We start from the raw sequence: 17,892 nt of genomic DNA, 5'->3' as shown, positions 1-17,892 counted from the left end.
TAGTACTAGGATGGGTGACCTCCTGGGAAGTCCTCGTGTTGCATTCCCTTTTTAATTTGTTTTGCACCGCGTGCAAAACAAAACGCACGAGCGCGACGTATGTTTAGCACGTTTTATTATTTTGCACGTTTACGGTAAGTTTTAGCTCGCTGCTCATTATTCACGCGTCTAGCGGCGGCAAGCGTGTTCTGAAAGGGGTCGAAACCATGGTAAATAGGCACTGGTGCGGTTGAACCGTGGTAAAACTCGTCTCCGTAGTTGAGCGGGAGCGGCCAAAGGAATGTGCAATCGTGTGTGTAGTGGAGCTGGGAGGGGCAAGCATAAGGGACGAAGACGGGGGTAACATGTCGGATGCGATCATACCAGCACTAAAGCACCGGATCCCATCAGAACTCCGAAGTTAAGCGTGCTTGGGCGAGAGTAGTACTAGGATGGGTGACCTCCTGGGAAGTCCTCGTGTTGCATTCCCTTTTTAATTTGTTTTGCACCGCGTGCAAAACAAAACGCACGAGCGCGACGTATGTTTAGCACGTTTTATTATTTTGCACGTTTACGGTAAGTTTTAGCTCGCTGCTCATTATTCACGCGTCTAGCGGCGGCAAGCGTGTTCTGAAAGGGGTCGAAACCATGGTAAATAGGCACTGGTGCGGTTGAACCGTGGTAAAACTCGTCTCCGTAGTTGAGCGGGAGCGGCCAAAGGAATGTGCAATCGTGTGTGTAGTGGAGCTGGGAGGGGCAAGCATAAGGGACGAAGACGGGGGTAACATGTCGGATGCGATCATACCAGCACTAAAGCACCGGATCCCATCAGAACTCCGAAGTTAAGCGTGCTTGGGCGAGAGTAGTACTAGGATGGGTGACCTCCTGGGAAGTCCTCGTGTTGCATTCCCTTTTTAATTTGTTTTGCACCGCGTGCAAAACAAAACGCACTGAGCGCGACGTATGTTTAGCACGTTTTATTATTTTGCACGTTTACGGTAAGTTTTAGCTCGCTGCTCATTATTCACGCGTCTAGCGGCGGCAAGCGTGTTCTGAAAGGGGTCGAAACCATGGTAAATAGGCACTGGTGCGGTTGAACCGTGGTAAAACTCGTCTCCGTAGTTGAGCGGGAGCGGCCAAAGGAATGTGCAATCGTGTGTGTAGTGGAGCTGGGAGGGGCAAGCATAAGGGACGAAGACGGGGGTAACATGTCGGATGCGATCATACCAGCACTAAAGCACCGGATCCCATCAGAACTCCGAAGTTAAGCGTGCTTGGGCGAGAGTAGTACTAGGATGGGTGACCTCCTGGGAAGTCCTCGTGTTGCATTCCCTTTTTAATTTGTTTTGCACCGCGTGCAAAACAAAACGCACGAGCGCGACGTATGTTTAGCACGTTTTATTATTTTGCACGTTTACGGTAAGTTTTAGCTCGCTGCTCATTATTCACGCGTCTAGCGGCGGCAAGCGTGTTCTGAAAGGGGTCGAAACCATGGTAAATAGGCACTGGTGCGGTTGAACCGTGGTAAAACTCGTCTCCGTAGTTGAGCGGGAGCGGCCAAAGGAATGTGCAATCGTGTGTGTAGTGGAGCTGGGAGGGGCAAGCATAAGGGACGAAGACGGGGGTAACATGTCGGATGCGATCATACCAGCACTAAAGCACCGGATCCCATCAGAACTCCGAAGTTAAGCGTGCTTGGGCGAGAGTAGTACTAGGATGGGTGACCTCCTGGGAAGTCCTCGTGTTGCATTCCCTTTTTAATTTGTTTTGCACCGCGTGCAAAACAAAACGCACGAGCGCGACGTATGTTTAGCACGTTTTATTATTTTGCACGTTTACGGTAAGTTTTAGCTCGCTGCTCATTATTCACGCGTCTAGCGGCGGCAAGCGTGTTCTGAAAGGGGTCGAAACCATGGTAAATAGGCACTGGTGCGGTTGAACCGTGGTAAAACTCGTCTCCGTAGTTGAGCGGGAGCGGCCAAAGGAATGTGCAATCGTGTGTGTAGTGGAGCTGGGAGGGGCAAGCATAAGGGACGAAGACGGGGGTAACATGTCGGATGCGATCATACCAGCACTAAAGCACCGGATCCCATCAGAACTCCGAAGTTAAGCGTGCTTGGGCGAGAGTAGTACTAGGATGGGTGACCTCCTGGGAAGTCCTCGTGTTGCATTCCCTTTTTAATTTGTTTTGCACCGCGTGCAAAACAAAACGCACGAGCGCGACGTATGTTTAGCACGTTTTATTATTTTGCACGTTTACGGTAAGTTTTAGCTCGCTGCTCATTATTCACGCGTCTAGCGGCGGCAAGCGTGTTCTGAAAGGGGTCGAAACCATGGTAAATAGGCACTGGTGCGGTTGAACCGTGGTAAAACTCGTCTCCGTAGTTGAGCGGGAGCGGCCAAAGGAATGTGCAATCGTGTGTGTAGTGGAGCTGGGAGGGGCAAGCATAAGGGACGAAGACGGGGGTAACATGTCGGATGCGATCATACCAGCACTAAAGCACCGGATCCCATCAGAACTCCGAAGTTAAGCGTGCTTGGGCGAGAGTAGTACTAGGATGGGTGACCTCCTGGGAAGTCCTCGTGTTGCATTCCCTTTTTAATTTGTTTTGCACCGCGTGCAAAACAAAACGCACGAGCGCGACGTATGTTTAGCACGTTTTATTATTTTGCACGTTTACGGTAAGTTTTAGCTCGCTGCTCATTATTCACGCGTCTAGCGGCGGCAAGCGTGTTCTGAAAGGGGTCGAAACCATGGTAAATAGGCACTGGTGCGGTTGAACCGTGGTAAAACTCGTCTCCGTAGTTGAGCGGGAGCGGCCAAAGGAATGTGCAATCGTGTGTGTAGTGGAGCTGGGAGGGGCAAGCATAAGGGACGAAGACGGGGGTAACATGTCGGATGCGATCATACCAGCACTAAAGCACCGGATCCCATCAGAACTCCGAAGTTAAGCGTGCTTGGGCGAGAGTAGTACTAGGATGGGTGACCTCCTGGGAAGTCCTCGTGTTGCATTCCCTTTTTAATTTGTTTTGCACCGCGTGCAAAACAAAACGCACGAGCGCGACGTATGTTTAGCACGTTTTATTATTTTGCACGTTTACGGTAAGTTTTAGCTCGCTGCTCATTATTCACGCGTCTAGCGGCGGCAAGCGTGTTCTGAAAGGGGTCGAAACCATGGTAAATAGGCACTGGTGCGGTTGAACCGTGGTAAAACTCGTCTCCGTAGTTGAGCGGGAGCGGCCAAAGGAATGTGCAATCGTGTGTGTAGTGGAGCTGGGAGGGGCAAGCATAAGGGACGAAGACGGGGGTAACATGTCGGATGCGATCATACCAGCACTAAAGCACCGGATCCCATCAGAACTCCGAAGTTAAGCGTGCTTGGGCGAGAGTAGTACTAGGATGGGTGACCTCCTGGGAAGTCCTCGTGTTGCATTCCCTTTTTAATTTGTTTTGCACCGCGTGCAAAACAAAACGCACGAGCGCGACGTATGTTTAGCACGTTTTATTATTTTGCACGTTTACGGTAAGTTTTAGCTCGCTGCTCATTATTCACGCGTCTAGCGGCGGCAAGCGTGTTCTGAAAGGGGTCGAAACCATGGTAAATAGGCACTGGTGCGGTTGAACCGTGGTAAAACTCGTCTCCGTAGTTGAGCGGGAGCGGCCAAAGGAATGTGCAATCGTGTGTGTAGTGGAGCTGGGAGGGGCAAGCATAAGGGACGAAGACGGGGGTAACATGTCGGATGCGATCATACCAGCACTAAAGCACCGGATCCCATCAGAACTCCGAAGTTAAGCGTGCTTGGGCGAGAGTAGTACTAGGATGGGTGACCTCCTGGGAAGTCCTCGTGTTGCATTCCCTTTTTAATTTGTTTTGCACCGCGTGCAAAACAAAACGCACGAGCGCGACGTATGTTTAGCACGTTTTATTATTTTGCACGTTTACGGTAAGTTTTAGCTCGCTGCTCATTATTCACGCGTCTAGCGGCGGCAAGCGTGTTCTGAAAGGGGTCGAAACCATGGTAAATAGGCACTGGTGCGGTTGAACCGTGGTAAAACTCGTCTCCGTAGTTGAGCGGGAGCGGCCAAAGGAATGTGCAATCGTGTGTGTAGTGGAGCTGGGAGGGGCAAGCATAAGGGACGAAGACGGGGGTAACATGTCGGATGCGATCATACCAGCACTAAAGCACCGGATCCCATCAGAACTCCGAAGTTAAGCGTGCTTGGGCGAGAGTAGTACTAGGATGGGTGACCTCCTGGGAAGTCCTCGTGTTGCATTCCCTTTTTAATTTGTTTTGCACCGCGTGCAAAACAAAACGCACGAGCGCGACGTATGTTTAGCACGTTTTATTATTTTGCACGTTTACGGTAAGTTTTAGCTCGCTGCTCATTATTCACGCGTCTAGCGGCGGCAAGCGTGTTCTGAAAGGGGTCGAAACCATGGTAAATAGGCACTGGTGCGGTTGAACCGTGGTAAAACTCGTCTCCGTAGTTGAGCGGGAGCGGCCAAAGGAATGTGCAATCGTGTGTGTAGTGGAGCTGGGAGGGGCAAGCATAAGGGACGAAGACGGGGGTAACATGTCGGATGCGATCATACCAGCACTAAAGCACCGGATCCCATCAGAACTCCGAAGTTAAGCGTGCTTGGGCGAGAGTAGTACTAGGATGGGTGACCTCCTGGGAAGTCCTCGTGTTGCATTCCCTTTTTAATTTGTTTTGCACCGCGTGCAAAACAAAACGCACGAGCGCGACGTATGTTTAGCACGTTTTATTATTTTGCACGTTTACGGTAAGTTTTAGCTCGCTGCTCATTATTCACGCGTCTAGCGGCGGCAAGCGTGTTCTGAAAGGGGTCGAAACCATGGTAAATAGGCACTGGTGCGGTTGAACCGTGGTAAAACTCGTCTCCGTAGTTGAGCGGGAGCGGCCAAAGGAATGTGCAATCGTGTGTGTAGTGGAGCTGGGAGGGGCAAGCATAAGGGACGAAGACGGGGGTAACATGTCGGATGCGATCATACCAGCACTAAAGCACCGGATCCCATCAGAACTCCGAAGTTAAGCGTGCTTGGGCGAGAGTAGTACTAGGATGGGTGACCTCCTGGGAAGTCCTCGTGTTGCATTCCCTTTTTAATTTGTTTTGCACCGCGTGCAAAACAAAACGCACGAGCGCGACGTATGTTTAGCACGTTTTATTATTTTGCACGTTTACGGTAAGTTTTAGCTCGCTGCTCATTATTCACGCGTCTAGCGGCGGCAAGCGTGTTCTGAAAGGGGTCGAAACCATGGTAAATAGGCACTGGTGCGGTTGAACCGTGGTAAAACTCGTCTCCGTAGTTGAGCGGGAGCGGCCAAAGGAATGTGCAATCGTGTGTGTAGTGGAGCTGGGAGGGGCAAGCATAAGGGACGAAGACGGGGGTAACATGTCGGATGCGATCATACCAGCACTAAAGCACCGGATCCCATCAGAACTCCGAAGTTAAGCGTGCTTGGGCGAGAGTAGTACTAGGATGGGTGACCTCCTGGGAAGTCCTCGTGTTGCATTCCCTTTTTAATTTGTTTTGCACCGCGTGCAAAACAAAACGCACGAGCGCGACGTATGTTTAGCACGTTTTATTATTTTGCACGTTTACGGTAAGTTTTAGCTCGCTGCTCATTATTCACGCGTCTAGCGGCGGCAAGCGTGTTCTGAAAGGGGTCGAAACCATGGTAAATAGGCACTGGTGCGGTTGAACCGTGGTAAAACTCGTCTCCGTAGTTGAGCGGGAGCGGCCAAAGGAATGTGCAATCGTGTGTGTAGTGGAGCTGGGAGGGGCAAGCATAAGGGACGAAGACGGGGGTAACATGTCGGATGCGATCATACCAGCACTAAAGCACCGGATCCCATCAGAACTCCGAAGTTAAGCGTGCTTGGGCGAGAGTAGTACTAGGATGGGTGACCTCCTGGGAAGTCCTCGTGTTGCATTCCCTTTTTAATTTGTTTTGCACCGCGTGCAAAACAAAACGCACGAGCGCGACGTATGTTTAGCACGTTTTATTATTTTGCACGTTTACGGTAAGTTTTAGCTCGCTGCTCATTATTCACGCGTCTAGCGGCGGCAAGCGTGTTCTGAAAGGGGTCGAAACCATGGTAAATAGGCACTGGTGCGGTTGAACCGTGGTAAAACTCGTCTCCGTAGTTGAGCGGGAGCGGCCAAAGGAATGTGCAATCGTGTGTGTAGTGGAGCTGGGAGGGGCAAGCATAAGGGACGAAGACGGGGGTAACATGTCGGATGCGATCATACCAGCACTAAAGCACCGGATCCCATCAGAACTCCGAAGTTAAGCGTGCTTGGGCGAGAGTAGTACTAGGATGGGTGACCTCCTGGGAAGTCCTCGTGTTGCATTCCCTTTTTAATTTGTTTTGCACCGCGTGCAAAACAAAACGCACGAGCGCGACGTATGTTTAGCACGTTTTATTATTTTGCACGTTTACGGTAAGTTTTAGCTCGCTGCTCATTATTCACGCGTCTAGCGGCGGCAAGCGTGTTCTGAAAGGGGTCGAAACCATGGTAAATAGGCACTGGTGCGGTTGAACCGTGGTAAAACTCGTCTCCGTAGTTGAGCGGGAGCGGCCAAAGGAATGTGCAATCGTGTGTGTAGTGGAGCTGGGAGGGGCAAGCATAAGGGACGAAGACGGGGGTAACATGTCGGATGCGATCATACCAGCACTAAAGCACCGGATCCCATCAGAACTCCGAAGTTAAGCGTGCTTGGGCGAGAGTAGTACTAGGATGGGTGACCTCCTGGGAAGTCCTCGTGTTGCATTCCCTTTTTAATTTGTTTTGCACCGCGTGCAAAACAAAACGCACGAGCGCGACGTATGTTTAGCACGTTTTATTATTTTGCACGTTTACGGTAAGTTTTAGCTCGCTGCTCATTATTCACGCGTCTAGCGGCGGCAAGCGTGTTCTGAAAGGGGTCGAAACCATGGTAAATAGGCACTGGTGCGGTTGAACCGTGGTAAAACTCGTCTCCGTAGTTGAGCGGGAGCGGCCAAAGGAATGTGCAATCGTGTGTGTAGTGGAGCTGGGAGGGGCAAGCATAAGGGACGAAGACGGGGGTAACATGTCGGATGCGATCATACCAGCACTAAAGCACCGGATCCCATCAGAACTCCGAAGTTAAGCGTGCTTGGGCGAGAGTAGTACTAGGATGGGTGACCTCCTGGGAAGTCCTCGTGTTGCATTCCCTTTTTAATTTGTTTTGCACCGCGTGCAAAACAAAACGCACGAGCGCGACGTATGTTTAGCACGTTTTATTATTTTGCACGTTTACGGTAAGTTTTAGCTCGCTGCTCATTATTCACGCGTCTAGCGGCGGCAAGCGTGTTCTGAAAGGGGTCGAAACCATGGTAAATAGGCACTGGTGCGGTTGAACCGTGGTAAAACTCGTCTCCGTAGTTGAGCGGGAGCGGCCAAAGGAATGTGCAATCGTGTGTGTAGTGGAGCTGGGAGGGGCAAGCATAAGGGACGAAGACGGGGGTAACATGTCGGATGCGATCATACCAGCACTAAAGCACCGGATCCCATCAGAACTCCGAAGTTAAGCGTGCTTGGGCGAGAGTAGTACTAGGATGGGTGACCTCCTGGGAAGTCCTCGTGTTGCATTCCCTTTTTAATTTGTTTTGCACCGCGTGCAAAACAAAACGCACGAGCGCGACGTATGTTTAGCACGTTTTATTATTTTGCACGTTTACGGTAAGTTTTAGCTCGCTGCTCATTATTCACTGCGTCTAGCGGCGGCAAGCGTGTTCTGAAAGGGGTCGAAACCATGGTAAATAGGCACTGGTGCGGTTGAACCGTGGTAAAACTCGTCTCCGTAGTTGAGCGGGAGCGGCCAAAGGAATGTGCAATCGTGTGTGTAGTGGAGCTGGGAGGGGCAAGCATAAGGGACGAAGACGGGGGTAACATGTCGGATGCGATCATACCAGCACTAAAGCACCGGATCCCATCAGAACTCCGAAGTTAAGCGTGCTTGGGCGAGAGTAGTACTAGGATGGGTGACCTCCTGGGAAGTCCTCGTGTTGCATTCCCTTTTTAATTTGTTTTGCACCGCGTGCAAAACAAAACGCACGAGCGCGACGTATGTTTAGCACGTTTTATTATTTTGCACGTTTACGGTAAGTTTTAGCTCGCTGCTCATTATTCACGCGTCTAGCGGCGGCAAGCGTGTTCTGAAAGGGGTCGAAACCATGGTAAATAGGCACTGGTGCGGTTGAACCGTGGTAAAACTCGTCTCCGTAGTTGAGCGGGAGCGGCCAAAGGAATGTGCAATCGTGTGTGTAGTGGAGCTGGGAGGGGCAAGCATAAGGGACGAAGACGGGGGTAACATGTCGGATGCGATCATACCAGCACTAAAGCACCGGATCCCATCAGAACTCCGAAGTTAAGCGTGCTTGGGCGAGAGTAGTACTAGGATGGGTGACCTCCTGGGAAGTCCTCGTGTTGCATTCCCTTTTTAATTTGTTTTGCACCGCGTGCAAAACAAAACGCACGAGCGCGACGTATGTTTAGCACGTTTTATTATTTTGCACGTTTACGGTAAGTTTTAGCTCGCTGCTCATTATTCACGCGTCTAGCGGCGGCAAGCGTGTTCTGAAAGGGGTCGAAACCATGGTAAATAGGCACTGGTGCGGTTGAACCGTGGTAAAACTCGTCTCCGTAGTTGAGCGGGAGCGGCCAAAGGAATGTGCAATCGTGTGTGTAGTGGAGCTGGGAGGGGCAAGCATAAGGGACGAAGACGGGGGTAACATGTCGGATGCGATCATACCAGCACTAAAGCACCGGATCCCATCAGAACTCCGAAGTTAAGCGTGCTTGGGCGAGAGTAGTACTAGGATGGGTGACCTCCTGGGAAGTCCTCGTGTTGCATTCCCTTTTTAATTTGTTTTGCACCGCGTGCAAAACAAAACGCACGAGCGCGACGTATGTTTAGCACGTTTTATTATTTTGCACGTTTACGGTAAGTTTTAGCTCGCTGCTCATTATTCACGCGTCTAGCGGCGGCAAGCGTGTTCTGAAAGGGGTCGAAACCATGGTAAATAGGCACTGGTGCGGTTGAACCGTGGTAAAACTCGTCTCCGTAGTTGAGCGGGAGCGGCCAAAGGAATGTGCAATCGTGTGTGTAGTGGAGCTGGGAGGGGCAAGCATAAGGGACGAAGACGGGGGTAACATGTCGGATGCGATCATACCAGCACTAAAGCACCGGATCCCATCAGAACTCCGAAGTTAAGCGTGCTTGGGCGAGAGTAGTACTAGGATGGGTGACCTCCTGGGAAGTCCTCGTGTTGCATTCCCTTTTTAATTTGTTTTGCACCGCGTGCAAAACAAAACGCACGAGCGCGACGTATGTTTAGCACGTTTTATTATTTTGCACGTTTACGGTAAGTTTTAGCTCGCTGCTCATTATTCACGCGTCTAGCGGCGGCAAGCGTGTTCTGAAAGGGGTCGAAACCATGGTAAATAGGCACTGGTGCGGTTGAACCGTGGTAAAACTCGTCTCCGTAGTTGAGCGGGAGCGGCCAAAGGAATGTGCAATCGTGTGTGTAGTGGAGCTGGGAGGGGCAAGCATAAGGGACGAAGACGGGGGTAACATGTCGGATGCGATCATACCAGCACTAAAGCACCGGATCCCATCAGAACTCCGAAGTTAAGCGTGCTTGGGCGAGAGTAGTACTAGGATGGGTGACCTCCTGGGAAGTCCTCGTGTTGCATTCCCTTTTTAATTTGTTTTGCACCGCGTGCAAAACAAAACGCACGAGCGCGACGTATGTTTAGCACGTTTTATTATTTTGCACGTTTACGGTAAGTTTTAGCTCGCTGCTCATTATTCACGCGTCTAGCGGCGGCAAGCGTGTTCTGAAAGGGGTCGAAACCATGGTAAATAGGCACTGGTGCGGTTGAACCGTGGTAAAACTCGTCTCCGTAGTTGAGCGGGAGCGGCCAAAGGAATGTGCAATCGTGTGTGTAGTGGAGCTGGGAGGGGCAAGCATAAGGGACGAAGACGGGGGTAACATGTCGGATGCGATCATACCAGCACTAAAGCACCGGATCCCATCAGAACTCCGAAGTTAAGCGTGCTTGGGCGAGAGTAGTACTAGGATGGGTGACCTCCTGGGAAGTCCTCGTGTTGCATTCCCTTTTTAATTTGTTTTGCACCGCGTGCAAAACAAAACGCACGAGCGCGACGTATGTTTAGCACGTTTTATTATTTTGCACGTTTACGGTAAGTTTTAGCTCGCTGCTCATTATTCACGCGTCTAGCGGCGGCAAGCGTGTTCTGAAAGGGGTCGAAACCATGGTAAATAGGCACTGGTGCGGTTGAACCGTGGTAAAACTCGTCTCCGTAGTTGAGCGGGAGCGGCCAAAGGAATGTGCAATCGTGTGTGTAGTGGAGCTGGGAGGGGCAAGCATAAGGGACGAAGACGGGGGTAACATGTCGGATGCGATCATACCAGCACTAAAGCACCGGATCCCATCAGAACTCCGAAGTTAAGCGTGCTTGGGCGAGAGTAGTACTAGGATGGGTGACCTCCTGGGAAGTCCTCGTGTTGCATTCCCTTTTTAATTTGTTTTGCACCGCGTGCAAAACAAAACGCACGAGCGCGACGTATGTTTAGCACGTTTTATTATTTTGCACGTTTACGGTAAGTTTTAGCTCGCTGCTCATTATTCACGCGTCTAGCGGCGGCAAGCGTGTTCTGAAAGGGGTCGAAACCATGGTAAATAGGCACTGGTGCGGTTGAACCGTGGTAAAACTCGTCTCCGTAGTTGAGCGGGAGCGGCCAAAGGAATGTGCAATCGTGTGTGTAGTGGAGCTGGGAGGGGCAAGCATAAGGGACGAAGACGGGGGTAACATGTCGGATGCGATCATACCAGCACTAAAGCACCGGATCCCATCAGAACTCCGAAGTTAAGCGTGCTTGGGCGAGAGTAGTACTAGGATGGGTGACCTCCTGGGAAGTCCTCGTGTTGCATTCCCTTTTTAATTTGTTTTGCACCGCGTGCAAAACAAAACGCACGAGCGCGACGTATGTTTAGCACGTTTTATTATTTTGCACGTTTACGGTAAGTTTTAGCTCGCTGCTCATTATTCACGCGTCTAGCGGCGGCAAGCGTGTTCTGAAAGGGGTCGAAACCATGGTAAATAGGCACTGGTGCGGTTGAACCGTGGTAAAACTCGTCTCCGTAGTTGAGCGGGAGCGGCCAAAGGAATGTGCAATCGTGTGTGTAGTGGAGCTGGGAGGGGCAAGCATAAGGGACGAAGACGGGGGTAACATGTCGGATGCGATCATACCAGCACTAAAGCACCGGATCCCATCAGAACTCCGAAGTTAAGCGTGCTTGGGCGAGAGTAGTACTAGGATGGGTGACCTCCTGGGAAGTCCTCGTGTTGCATTCCCTTTTTAATTTGTTTTGCACCGCGTGCAAAACAAAACGCACGAGCGCGACGTATGTTTAGCACGTTTTATTATTTTGCACGTTTACGGTAAGTTTTAGCTCGCTGCTCATTATTCACGCGTCTAGCGGCGGCAAGCGTGTTCTGAAAGGGGTCGAAACCATGGTAAATAGGCACTGGTGCGGTTGAACCGTGGTAAAACTCGTCTCCGTAGTTGAGCGGGAGCGGCCAAAGGAATGTGCAATCGTGTGTGTAGTGGAGCTGGGAGGGGCAAGCATAAGGGACGAAGACGGGGGTAACATGTCGGATGCGATCATACCAGCACTAAAGCACCGGATCCCATCAGAACTCCGAAGTTAAGCGTGCTTGGGCGAGAGTAGTACTAGGATGGGTGACCTCCTGGGAAGTCCTCGTGTTGCATTCCCTTTTTAATTTGTTTTGCACCGCGTGCAAAACAAAACGCACGAGCGCGACGTATGTTTAGCACGTTTTATTATTTTGCACGTTTACGGTAAGTTTTAGCTCGCTGCTCATTATTCACGCGTCTAGCGGCGGCAAGCGTGTTCTGAAAGGGGTCGAAACCATGGTAAATAGGCACTGGTGCGGTTGAACCGTGGTAAAACTCGTCTCCGTAGTTGAGCGGGAGCGGCCAAAGGAATGTGCAATCGTGTGTGTAGTGGAGCTGGGAGGGGCAAGCATAAGGGACGAAGACGGGGGTAACATGTCGGATGCGATCATACCAGCACTAAAGCACCGGATCCCATCAGAACTCCGAAGTTAAGCGTGCTTGGGCGAGAGTAGTACTAGGATGGGTGACCTCCTGGGAAGTCCTCGTGTTGCATTCCCTTTTTAATTTGTTTTGCACCGCGTGCAAAACAAAACGCACGAGCGCGACGTATGTTTAGCACGTTTTATTATTTTGCACGTTTACGGTAAGTTTTAGCTCGCTGCTCATTATTCACGCGTCTAGCGGCGGCAAGCGTGTTCTGAAAGGGGTCGAAACCATGGTAAATAGGCACTGGTGCGGTTGAACCGTGGTAAAACTCGTCTCCGTAGTTGAGCGGGAGCGGCCAAAGGAATGTGCAATCGTGTGTGTAGTGGAGCTGGGAGGGGCAAGCATAAGGGACGAAGACGGGGGTAACATGTCGGATGCGATCATACCAGCACTAAAGCACCGGATCCCATCAGAACTCCGAAGTTAAGCGTGCTTGGGCGAGAGTAGTACTAGGATGGGTGACCTCCTGGGAAGTCCTCGTGTTGCATTCCCTTTTTAATTTGTTTTGCACCGCGTGCAAAACAAAACGCACGAGCGCGACGTATGTTTAGCACGTTTTATTATTTTGCACGTTTACGGTAAGTTTTAGCTCGCTGCTCATTATTCACGCGTCTAGCGGCGGCAAGCGTGTTCTGAAAGGGGTCGAAACCATGGTAAATAGGCACTGGTGCGGTTGAACCGTGGTAAAACTCGTCTCCGTAGTTGAGCGGGAGCGGCCAAAGGAATGTGCAATCGTGTGTGTAGTGGAGCTGGGAGGGGCAAGCATAAGGGACGAAGACGGGGGTAACATGTCGGATGCGATCATACCAGCACTAAAGCACCGGATCCCATCAGAACTCCGAAGTTAAGCGTGCTTGGGCGAGAGTAGTACTAGGATGGGTGACCTCCTGGGAAGTCCTCGTGTTGCATTCCCTTTTTAATTTGTTTTGCACCGCGTGCAAAACAAAACGCACGAGCGCGACGTATGTTTAGCACGTTTTATTATTTTGCACGTTTACGGTAAGTTTTAGCTCGCTGCTCATTATTCACGCGTCTAGCGGCGGCAAGCGTGTTCTGAAAGGGGTCGAAACCATGGTAAATAGGCACTGGTGCGGTTGAACCGTGGTAAAACTCGTCTCCGTAGTTGAGCGGGAGCGGCCAAAGGAATGTGCAATCGTGTGTGTAGTGGAGCTGGGAGGGGCAAGCATAAGGGACGAAGACGGGGGTAACATGTCGGATGCGATCATACTAGCACTAAAGCACCGGATCCCATCAGAACTCCGAAGTTAAGCGTGCTTGGGCGAGAGTAGTACTAGGATGGGTGACCTCCTGGGAAGTCCTCGTGTTGCATTCCCTTTTTAATTTGTTTTGCACCGCGTGCAAAACAAAACGCACGAGCGCGACGTATGTTTAGCACGTTTTATTATTTTGCACGTTTACGGTAAGTTTTAGCTCGCTGCTCATTATTCACGCGTCTAGCGGCGGCAAGCGTGTTCTGAAAGGGGTCGAAACCATGGTAAATAGGCACTGGTGCGGTTGAACCATGGTAAAACTCGTCTCCGTAGTTGAGCGGGAGCGGCCAAAGGAATGTGCAATCGTGTGTGTAGTGGAGCTGGGAGGGGCAAGCATAAGGGACGAAGACGGGGGTAACATGTCGGATGCGATCATACCAGCACTAAAGCACCGGATCCCATCAGAACTCCGAAGTTAAGCGTGCTTGGGCGAGAGTAGTACTAGGATGGGTGACCTCCTGGGAAGTCCTCGTGTTGCATTCCCTTTTTAATTTGTTTTGCACCGCGTGCAAAACAAAACGCACGAGCGCGACGTATGTTTAGCACGTTTTATTATTTTGCACGTTTACGGTAAGTTTTAGCTCGCTGCTCATTATTCACGCGTCTAGCGGCGGCAAGCGTGTTCTGAAAGGGGTCGAAACCATGGTAAATAGGCACTGGTGCGGTTGAACCGTGGTAAAACTCGTCTCCGTAGTTGAGCGGGAGCGGCCAAAGGAATGTGCAATCGTGTGTGTAGTGGAGCTGGGAGGGGCAAGCATAAGGGACGAAGACGGGGGTAACATGTCGGATGCGATCATACCAGCACTAAAGCACCGGATCCCATCAGAACTCCGAAGTTAAGCGTGCTTGGGCGAGAGTAGTACTAGGATGGGTGACCTCCTGGGAAGTCCTCGTGTTGCATTCCCTTTTTAATTTGTTTTGCACCGCGTGCAAAACAAAACGCACGAGCGCGACGTATGTTTAGCACGTTTTATTATTTTGCACGTTTACGGTAAGTTTTAGCTCGCTGCTCATTATTCACGCGTCTAGCGGCGGCAAGCGTGTTCTGAAAGGGGTCGAAACCATGGTAAATAGGCACTGGTGCGGTTGAACCGTGGTAAAACTCGTCTCCGTAGTTGAGCGGGAGCGGCCAAAGGAATGTGCAATCGTGTGTGTAGTGGAGCTGGGAGGGGCAAGCATAAGGGACGAAGACGGGGGTAACATGTCGGATGCGATCATACCAGCACTAAAGCACCGGATCCCATCAGAACTCCGAAGTTAAGCGTGCTTGGGCGAGAGTAGTACTAGGATGGGTGACCTCCTGGGAAGTCCTCGTGTTGCATTCCCTTTTTAATTTGTTTTGCACCGCGTGCAAAACAAAACGCACGAGCGCGACGTATGTTTAGCACGTTTTATTATTTTGCACGTTTACGGTAAGTTTTAGCTCGCTGCTCATTATTCACGCGTCTAGCGGCGGCAAGCGTGTTCTGAAAGGGGTCGAAACCATGGTAAATAGGCACTGGTGCGGTTGAACCGTGGTAAAACTCGTCTCCGTAGTTGAGCGGGAGCGGCCAAAGGAATGTGCAATCGTGTGTGTAGTGGAGCTGGGAGGGGCAAGCATAAGGGACGAAGACGGGGGTAACATGTCGGATGCGATCATACCAGCACTAAAGCACCGGATCCCATCAGAACTCCGAAGTTAAGCGTGCTTGGGCGAGAGTAGTACTAGGATGGGTGACCTCCTGGGAAGTCCTCGTGTTGCATTCCCTTTTTAATTTGTTTTGCACCGCGTGCAAAACAAAACGCACGAGCGCGACGTATGTTTAGCACGTTTTATTATTTTGCACGTTTACGGTAAGTTTTAGCTCGCTGCTCATTATTCACGCGTCTAGCGGCGGCAAGCGTGTTCTGAAAGGGGTCGAAACCATGGTAAATAGGCACTGGTGCGGTTGAACCGTGGTAAAACTCGTCTCCGTAGTTGAGCGGGAGCGGCCAAAGGAATGTGCAATCGTGTGTGTAGTGGAGCTGGGAGGGGCAAGCATAAGGGACGAAGACGGGGGTAACATGTCGGATGCGATCATACCAGCACTAAAGCACCGGATCCCATCAGAACTCCGAAGTTAAGCGTGCTTGGGCGAGAGTAGTACTAGGATGGGTGACCTCCTGGGAAGTCCTCGTGTTGCATTCCCTTTTTAATTTGTTTTGCACCGCGTGCAAAACAAAACGCACGAGCGCGACGTATGTTTAGCACGTTTTATTATTTTGCACGTTTACGGTAAGTTTTAGCTCGCTGCTCATTATTCACGCGTCTAGCGGCGGCAAGCGTGTTCTGAAAGGGGTCGAAACCATGGTAAATAGGCACTGGTGCGGTTGAACCGTGGTAAAACTCGTCTCCGTAGTTGAGCGGGAGCGGCCAAAGGAATGTGCAATCGTGTGTGTAGTGGAGCTGGGAGGGGCAAGCATAAGGGACGAAGACGGGGGTAACATGTCGGATGCGATCATACCAGCACTAAAGCACCGGATCCCATCAGAACTCCGAAGTTAAGCGTGCTTGGGCGAGAGTAGTACTAGGATGGGTGACCTCCTGGGAAGTCCTCGTGTTGCATTCCCTTTTTAATTTGTTTTGCACCGCGTGCAAAACAAAACGCACGAGCGCGACGTATGTTTAGCACGTTTTATTATTTTGCACGTTTACGGTAAGTTTTAGCTCGCTGCTCATTATTCACGCGTCTAGCGGCGGCAAGCGTGTTCTGAAAGGGGTCGAAACCATGGTAAATAGGCACTGGTGCGGTTGAACCGTGGTAAAACTCGTCTCCGTAGTTGAGCGGGAGCGGCCAAAGGAATGTGCAATCGTGTGTGTAGTGGAGCTGGGAGGGGCAAGCATAAGGGACGAAGACGGGGGTAACATGTCGGATGCGATCATACCAGCACTAAAGCACCGGATCCCATCAGAACTCCGAAGTTAAGCGTGCTTGGGCGAGAGTAGTACTAGGATGGGTGACCTCCTGGGAAGTCCTCGTGTTGCATTCCCTTTTTAATTTGTTTTGCACCGCGTGCAAAACAAAACGCACGAGCGCGACGTATGTTTAGCACGTTTTATTATTTTGCACGTTTACGGTAAGTTTTAGCTCGCTGCTCATTATTCACGCGTCTAGCGGCGGCAAGCGTGTTCTGAAAGGGGTCGAAACCATGGTAAATAGGCACTGGTGCGGTTGAACCGTGGTAAAACTCGTCTCCGTAGTTGAGCGGGAGCGGCCAAAGGAATGTGCAATCGTGTGTGTAGTGGAGCTGGGAGGGGCAAGCATAAGGGACGAAGACGGGGGTAACATGTCGGATGCGATCATACCAGCACTAAAGCACCGGATCCCATCAGAACTCCGAAGTTAAGCGTGCTTGGGCGAGAGTAGTACTAGGATGGGTGACCTCCTGGGAAGTCCTCGTGTTGCATTCCCTTTTTAATTTGTTTTGCACCGCGTGCAAAACAAAACGCACGAGCGCGACGTATGTTTAGCACGTTTTATTATTTTGCACGTTTACGGTAAGTTTTAGCTCGCTGCTCATTATTCACGCGTCTAGCGGCGGCAAGCGTGTTCTGAAAGGGGTCGAAACCATGGTAAATAGGCACTGGTGCGGTTGAACCGTGGTAAAACTCGTCTCCGTAGTTGAGCGGGAGCGGCCAAAGGAATGTGCAATCGTGTGTGTAGTGGAGCTGGGAGGGGCAAGCATAAGGGACGAAGACGGGGGTAACATGTCGGATGCGATCATACCAGCACTAAAGCACCGGATCCCATCAGAACTCCGAAGTTAAGCGTGCTTGGGCGAGAGTAGTACTAGGATGGGTGACCTCCTGGGAAGTCCTCGTGTTGCATTCCCTTTTTAATTTGTTTTGCACCGCGTGCAAAACAAAACGCACGAGCGCGACGTATGTTTAGCACGTTTTATTATTTTGCACGTTTACGGTAAGTTTTAGCTCGCTGCTCATTATTCACGCGTCTAGCGGCGGCAAGCGTGTTCTGAAAGGGGTCGAAACCATGGTAAATAGGCACTGGTGCGGTTGAACCGTGGTAAAACTCGTCTCCGTAGTTGAGCGGGAGCGGCCAAAGGAATGTGCAATCGTGTGTGTAGTGGAGCTGGGAGGGGCAAGCATAAGGGACGAAGACGGGGGTAACATGTCGGATGCGATCATACCAGCACTAAAGCACCGGATCCCATCAGAACTCCGAAGTTAAGCGTGCTTGGGCGAGAGTAGTACTAGGATGGGTGACCTCCTGGGAAGTCCTCGTGTTGCATTCCCTTTTTAATTTGTTTTGCACCGCGTGCAAAACAAAACGCACGAGCGCGACGTATGTTTAGCACGTTTTATTATTTTGCACGTTTACGGTAAGTTTTAGCTCGCTGCTCATTATTCACGCGTCTAGCGGCGGCAAGCGTGTTCTGAAAGGGGTCGAAACCAT

The 17,892-nt window shown here is 51.0% G+C and overlaps 42 non-coding genes across 42 annotated transcripts; all 42 read left to right on the top strand.

The window, feature by feature from the left end:
* Positions 1-349: 349 nt before the first annotated feature.
* Positions 350-468, top strand: LOC141032463 (5S ribosomal RNA). The gene has a single exon (XR_012194461.1). It is a non-coding gene; the product is annotated as a 5S ribosomal RNA (ribosomal RNA).
* Positions 469-770: 302 nt separating this feature from the next.
* LOC141032462 (5S ribosomal RNA) lies at positions 771-889 on the top strand. Its single transcript, XR_012194460.1, has one exon. It is a non-coding gene; the product is annotated as a 5S ribosomal RNA (ribosomal RNA).
* A 303-nt stretch (positions 890-1,192) lies between these two features.
* LOC141032461 (5S ribosomal RNA) lies at positions 1,193-1,311 on the top strand. Its single transcript, XR_012194459.1, has one exon. It is a non-coding gene; the product is annotated as a 5S ribosomal RNA (ribosomal RNA).
* Positions 1,312-1,613: 302 nt separating this feature from the next.
* Positions 1,614-1,732, top strand: LOC141032460 (5S ribosomal RNA). The gene has a single exon (XR_012194458.1). It is a non-coding gene; the product is annotated as a 5S ribosomal RNA (ribosomal RNA).
* Positions 1,733-2,034: 302 nt separating this feature from the next.
* On the top strand, positions 2,035-2,153 carry LOC141032459 (5S ribosomal RNA). The gene has a single exon (XR_012194457.1). It is a non-coding gene; the product is annotated as a 5S ribosomal RNA (ribosomal RNA).
* Positions 2,154-2,455: 302 nt separating this feature from the next.
* Positions 2,456-2,574, top strand: LOC141032458 (5S ribosomal RNA). Its single transcript, XR_012194456.1, has one exon. It is a non-coding gene; the product is annotated as a 5S ribosomal RNA (ribosomal RNA).
* Positions 2,575-2,876: 302 nt separating this feature from the next.
* Positions 2,877-2,995, top strand: LOC141032457 (5S ribosomal RNA). Its single transcript, XR_012194455.1, has one exon. It is a non-coding gene; the product is annotated as a 5S ribosomal RNA (ribosomal RNA).
* A 302-nt stretch (positions 2,996-3,297) lies between these two features.
* LOC141032455 (5S ribosomal RNA) lies at positions 3,298-3,416 on the top strand. Its single transcript, XR_012194453.1, has one exon. It is a non-coding gene; the product is annotated as a 5S ribosomal RNA (ribosomal RNA).
* Positions 3,417-3,718: 302 nt separating this feature from the next.
* On the top strand, positions 3,719-3,837 carry LOC141032454 (5S ribosomal RNA). Its single transcript, XR_012194452.1, has one exon. It is a non-coding gene; the product is annotated as a 5S ribosomal RNA (ribosomal RNA).
* A 302-nt stretch (positions 3,838-4,139) lies between these two features.
* LOC141032453 (5S ribosomal RNA) lies at positions 4,140-4,258 on the top strand. Its single transcript, XR_012194451.1, has one exon. It is a non-coding gene; the product is annotated as a 5S ribosomal RNA (ribosomal RNA).
* A 302-nt stretch (positions 4,259-4,560) lies between these two features.
* On the top strand, positions 4,561-4,679 carry LOC141032452 (5S ribosomal RNA). The gene has a single exon (XR_012194450.1). It is a non-coding gene; the product is annotated as a 5S ribosomal RNA (ribosomal RNA).
* A 302-nt stretch (positions 4,680-4,981) lies between these two features.
* Positions 4,982-5,100, top strand: LOC141032451 (5S ribosomal RNA). The gene has a single exon (XR_012194449.1). It is a non-coding gene; the product is annotated as a 5S ribosomal RNA (ribosomal RNA).
* Positions 5,101-5,402: 302 nt separating this feature from the next.
* On the top strand, positions 5,403-5,521 carry LOC141032450 (5S ribosomal RNA). Its single transcript, XR_012194448.1, has one exon. It is a non-coding gene; the product is annotated as a 5S ribosomal RNA (ribosomal RNA).
* Positions 5,522-5,823: 302 nt separating this feature from the next.
* LOC141032449 (5S ribosomal RNA) lies at positions 5,824-5,942 on the top strand. The gene has a single exon (XR_012194447.1). It is a non-coding gene; the product is annotated as a 5S ribosomal RNA (ribosomal RNA).
* Positions 5,943-6,244: 302 nt separating this feature from the next.
* Positions 6,245-6,363, top strand: LOC141032448 (5S ribosomal RNA). Its single transcript, XR_012194446.1, has one exon. It is a non-coding gene; the product is annotated as a 5S ribosomal RNA (ribosomal RNA).
* Positions 6,364-6,665: 302 nt separating this feature from the next.
* Positions 6,666-6,784, top strand: LOC141032447 (5S ribosomal RNA). The gene has a single exon (XR_012194445.1). It is a non-coding gene; the product is annotated as a 5S ribosomal RNA (ribosomal RNA).
* A 302-nt stretch (positions 6,785-7,086) lies between these two features.
* LOC141032446 (5S ribosomal RNA) lies at positions 7,087-7,205 on the top strand. Its single transcript, XR_012194444.1, has one exon. It is a non-coding gene; the product is annotated as a 5S ribosomal RNA (ribosomal RNA).
* A 302-nt stretch (positions 7,206-7,507) lies between these two features.
* Positions 7,508-7,626, top strand: LOC141032444 (5S ribosomal RNA). The gene has a single exon (XR_012194442.1). It is a non-coding gene; the product is annotated as a 5S ribosomal RNA (ribosomal RNA).
* A 303-nt stretch (positions 7,627-7,929) lies between these two features.
* Positions 7,930-8,048, top strand: LOC141032443 (5S ribosomal RNA). Its single transcript, XR_012194441.1, has one exon. It is a non-coding gene; the product is annotated as a 5S ribosomal RNA (ribosomal RNA).
* A 302-nt stretch (positions 8,049-8,350) lies between these two features.
* Positions 8,351-8,469, top strand: LOC141032442 (5S ribosomal RNA). Its single transcript, XR_012194440.1, has one exon. It is a non-coding gene; the product is annotated as a 5S ribosomal RNA (ribosomal RNA).
* Positions 8,470-8,771: 302 nt separating this feature from the next.
* On the top strand, positions 8,772-8,890 carry LOC141032441 (5S ribosomal RNA). The gene has a single exon (XR_012194439.1). It is a non-coding gene; the product is annotated as a 5S ribosomal RNA (ribosomal RNA).
* Positions 8,891-9,192: 302 nt separating this feature from the next.
* On the top strand, positions 9,193-9,311 carry LOC141032440 (5S ribosomal RNA). The gene has a single exon (XR_012194438.1). It is a non-coding gene; the product is annotated as a 5S ribosomal RNA (ribosomal RNA).
* Positions 9,312-9,613: 302 nt separating this feature from the next.
* On the top strand, positions 9,614-9,732 carry LOC141032439 (5S ribosomal RNA). Its single transcript, XR_012194437.1, has one exon. It is a non-coding gene; the product is annotated as a 5S ribosomal RNA (ribosomal RNA).
* A 302-nt stretch (positions 9,733-10,034) lies between these two features.
* LOC141032438 (5S ribosomal RNA) lies at positions 10,035-10,153 on the top strand. Its single transcript, XR_012194436.1, has one exon. It is a non-coding gene; the product is annotated as a 5S ribosomal RNA (ribosomal RNA).
* A 302-nt stretch (positions 10,154-10,455) lies between these two features.
* LOC141032437 (5S ribosomal RNA) lies at positions 10,456-10,574 on the top strand. Its single transcript, XR_012194435.1, has one exon. It is a non-coding gene; the product is annotated as a 5S ribosomal RNA (ribosomal RNA).
* Positions 10,575-10,876: 302 nt separating this feature from the next.
* Positions 10,877-10,995, top strand: LOC141032436 (5S ribosomal RNA). Its single transcript, XR_012194434.1, has one exon. It is a non-coding gene; the product is annotated as a 5S ribosomal RNA (ribosomal RNA).
* A 302-nt stretch (positions 10,996-11,297) lies between these two features.
* Positions 11,298-11,416, top strand: LOC141032435 (5S ribosomal RNA). The gene has a single exon (XR_012194433.1). It is a non-coding gene; the product is annotated as a 5S ribosomal RNA (ribosomal RNA).
* Positions 11,417-11,718: 302 nt separating this feature from the next.
* LOC141032433 (5S ribosomal RNA) lies at positions 11,719-11,837 on the top strand. Its single transcript, XR_012194431.1, has one exon. It is a non-coding gene; the product is annotated as a 5S ribosomal RNA (ribosomal RNA).
* A 302-nt stretch (positions 11,838-12,139) lies between these two features.
* LOC141032432 (5S ribosomal RNA) lies at positions 12,140-12,258 on the top strand. The gene has a single exon (XR_012194430.1). It is a non-coding gene; the product is annotated as a 5S ribosomal RNA (ribosomal RNA).
* Positions 12,259-12,560: 302 nt separating this feature from the next.
* LOC141032431 (5S ribosomal RNA) lies at positions 12,561-12,679 on the top strand. The gene has a single exon (XR_012194429.1). It is a non-coding gene; the product is annotated as a 5S ribosomal RNA (ribosomal RNA).
* Positions 12,680-12,981: 302 nt separating this feature from the next.
* Positions 12,982-13,100, top strand: LOC141032430 (5S ribosomal RNA). Its single transcript, XR_012194428.1, has one exon. It is a non-coding gene; the product is annotated as a 5S ribosomal RNA (ribosomal RNA).
* Positions 13,101-13,402: 302 nt separating this feature from the next.
* LOC141032511 (5S ribosomal RNA) lies at positions 13,403-13,521 on the top strand. Its single transcript, XR_012194507.1, has one exon. It is a non-coding gene; the product is annotated as a 5S ribosomal RNA (ribosomal RNA).
* A 302-nt stretch (positions 13,522-13,823) lies between these two features.
* Positions 13,824-13,942, top strand: LOC141032429 (5S ribosomal RNA). Its single transcript, XR_012194427.1, has one exon. It is a non-coding gene; the product is annotated as a 5S ribosomal RNA (ribosomal RNA).
* Positions 13,943-14,244: 302 nt separating this feature from the next.
* LOC141032428 (5S ribosomal RNA) lies at positions 14,245-14,363 on the top strand. The gene has a single exon (XR_012194426.1). It is a non-coding gene; the product is annotated as a 5S ribosomal RNA (ribosomal RNA).
* Positions 14,364-14,665: 302 nt separating this feature from the next.
* On the top strand, positions 14,666-14,784 carry LOC141032427 (5S ribosomal RNA). Its single transcript, XR_012194425.1, has one exon. It is a non-coding gene; the product is annotated as a 5S ribosomal RNA (ribosomal RNA).
* A 302-nt stretch (positions 14,785-15,086) lies between these two features.
* LOC141032426 (5S ribosomal RNA) lies at positions 15,087-15,205 on the top strand. The gene has a single exon (XR_012194424.1). It is a non-coding gene; the product is annotated as a 5S ribosomal RNA (ribosomal RNA).
* Positions 15,206-15,507: 302 nt separating this feature from the next.
* LOC141032425 (5S ribosomal RNA) lies at positions 15,508-15,626 on the top strand. Its single transcript, XR_012194423.1, has one exon. It is a non-coding gene; the product is annotated as a 5S ribosomal RNA (ribosomal RNA).
* A 302-nt stretch (positions 15,627-15,928) lies between these two features.
* On the top strand, positions 15,929-16,047 carry LOC141032424 (5S ribosomal RNA). Its single transcript, XR_012194422.1, has one exon. It is a non-coding gene; the product is annotated as a 5S ribosomal RNA (ribosomal RNA).
* Positions 16,048-16,349: 302 nt separating this feature from the next.
* On the top strand, positions 16,350-16,468 carry LOC141032422 (5S ribosomal RNA). Its single transcript, XR_012194420.1, has one exon. It is a non-coding gene; the product is annotated as a 5S ribosomal RNA (ribosomal RNA).
* A 302-nt stretch (positions 16,469-16,770) lies between these two features.
* Positions 16,771-16,889, top strand: LOC141032421 (5S ribosomal RNA). Its single transcript, XR_012194419.1, has one exon. It is a non-coding gene; the product is annotated as a 5S ribosomal RNA (ribosomal RNA).
* A 302-nt stretch (positions 16,890-17,191) lies between these two features.
* LOC141032420 (5S ribosomal RNA) lies at positions 17,192-17,310 on the top strand. Its single transcript, XR_012194418.1, has one exon. It is a non-coding gene; the product is annotated as a 5S ribosomal RNA (ribosomal RNA).
* A 302-nt stretch (positions 17,311-17,612) lies between these two features.
* On the top strand, positions 17,613-17,731 carry LOC141032419 (5S ribosomal RNA). Its single transcript, XR_012194417.1, has one exon. It is a non-coding gene; the product is annotated as a 5S ribosomal RNA (ribosomal RNA).
* Positions 17,732-17,892: the final 161 nt, after the last annotated feature.

This window comes from Aegilops tauschii, unplaced genomic scaffold, assembly GCF_002575655.3.
Source record: "Aegilops tauschii subsp. strangulata cultivar AL8/78 unplaced genomic scaffold, Aet v6.0 ptg000574l_obj, whole genome shotgun sequence".
In the NCBI taxonomy this organism is placed as follows: domain Eukaryota; kingdom Viridiplantae; phylum Streptophyta; class Magnoliopsida; order Poales; family Poaceae; genus Aegilops; species Aegilops tauschii.
This window is presented reverse-complemented; position numbering and strand designations above follow the sequence as displayed.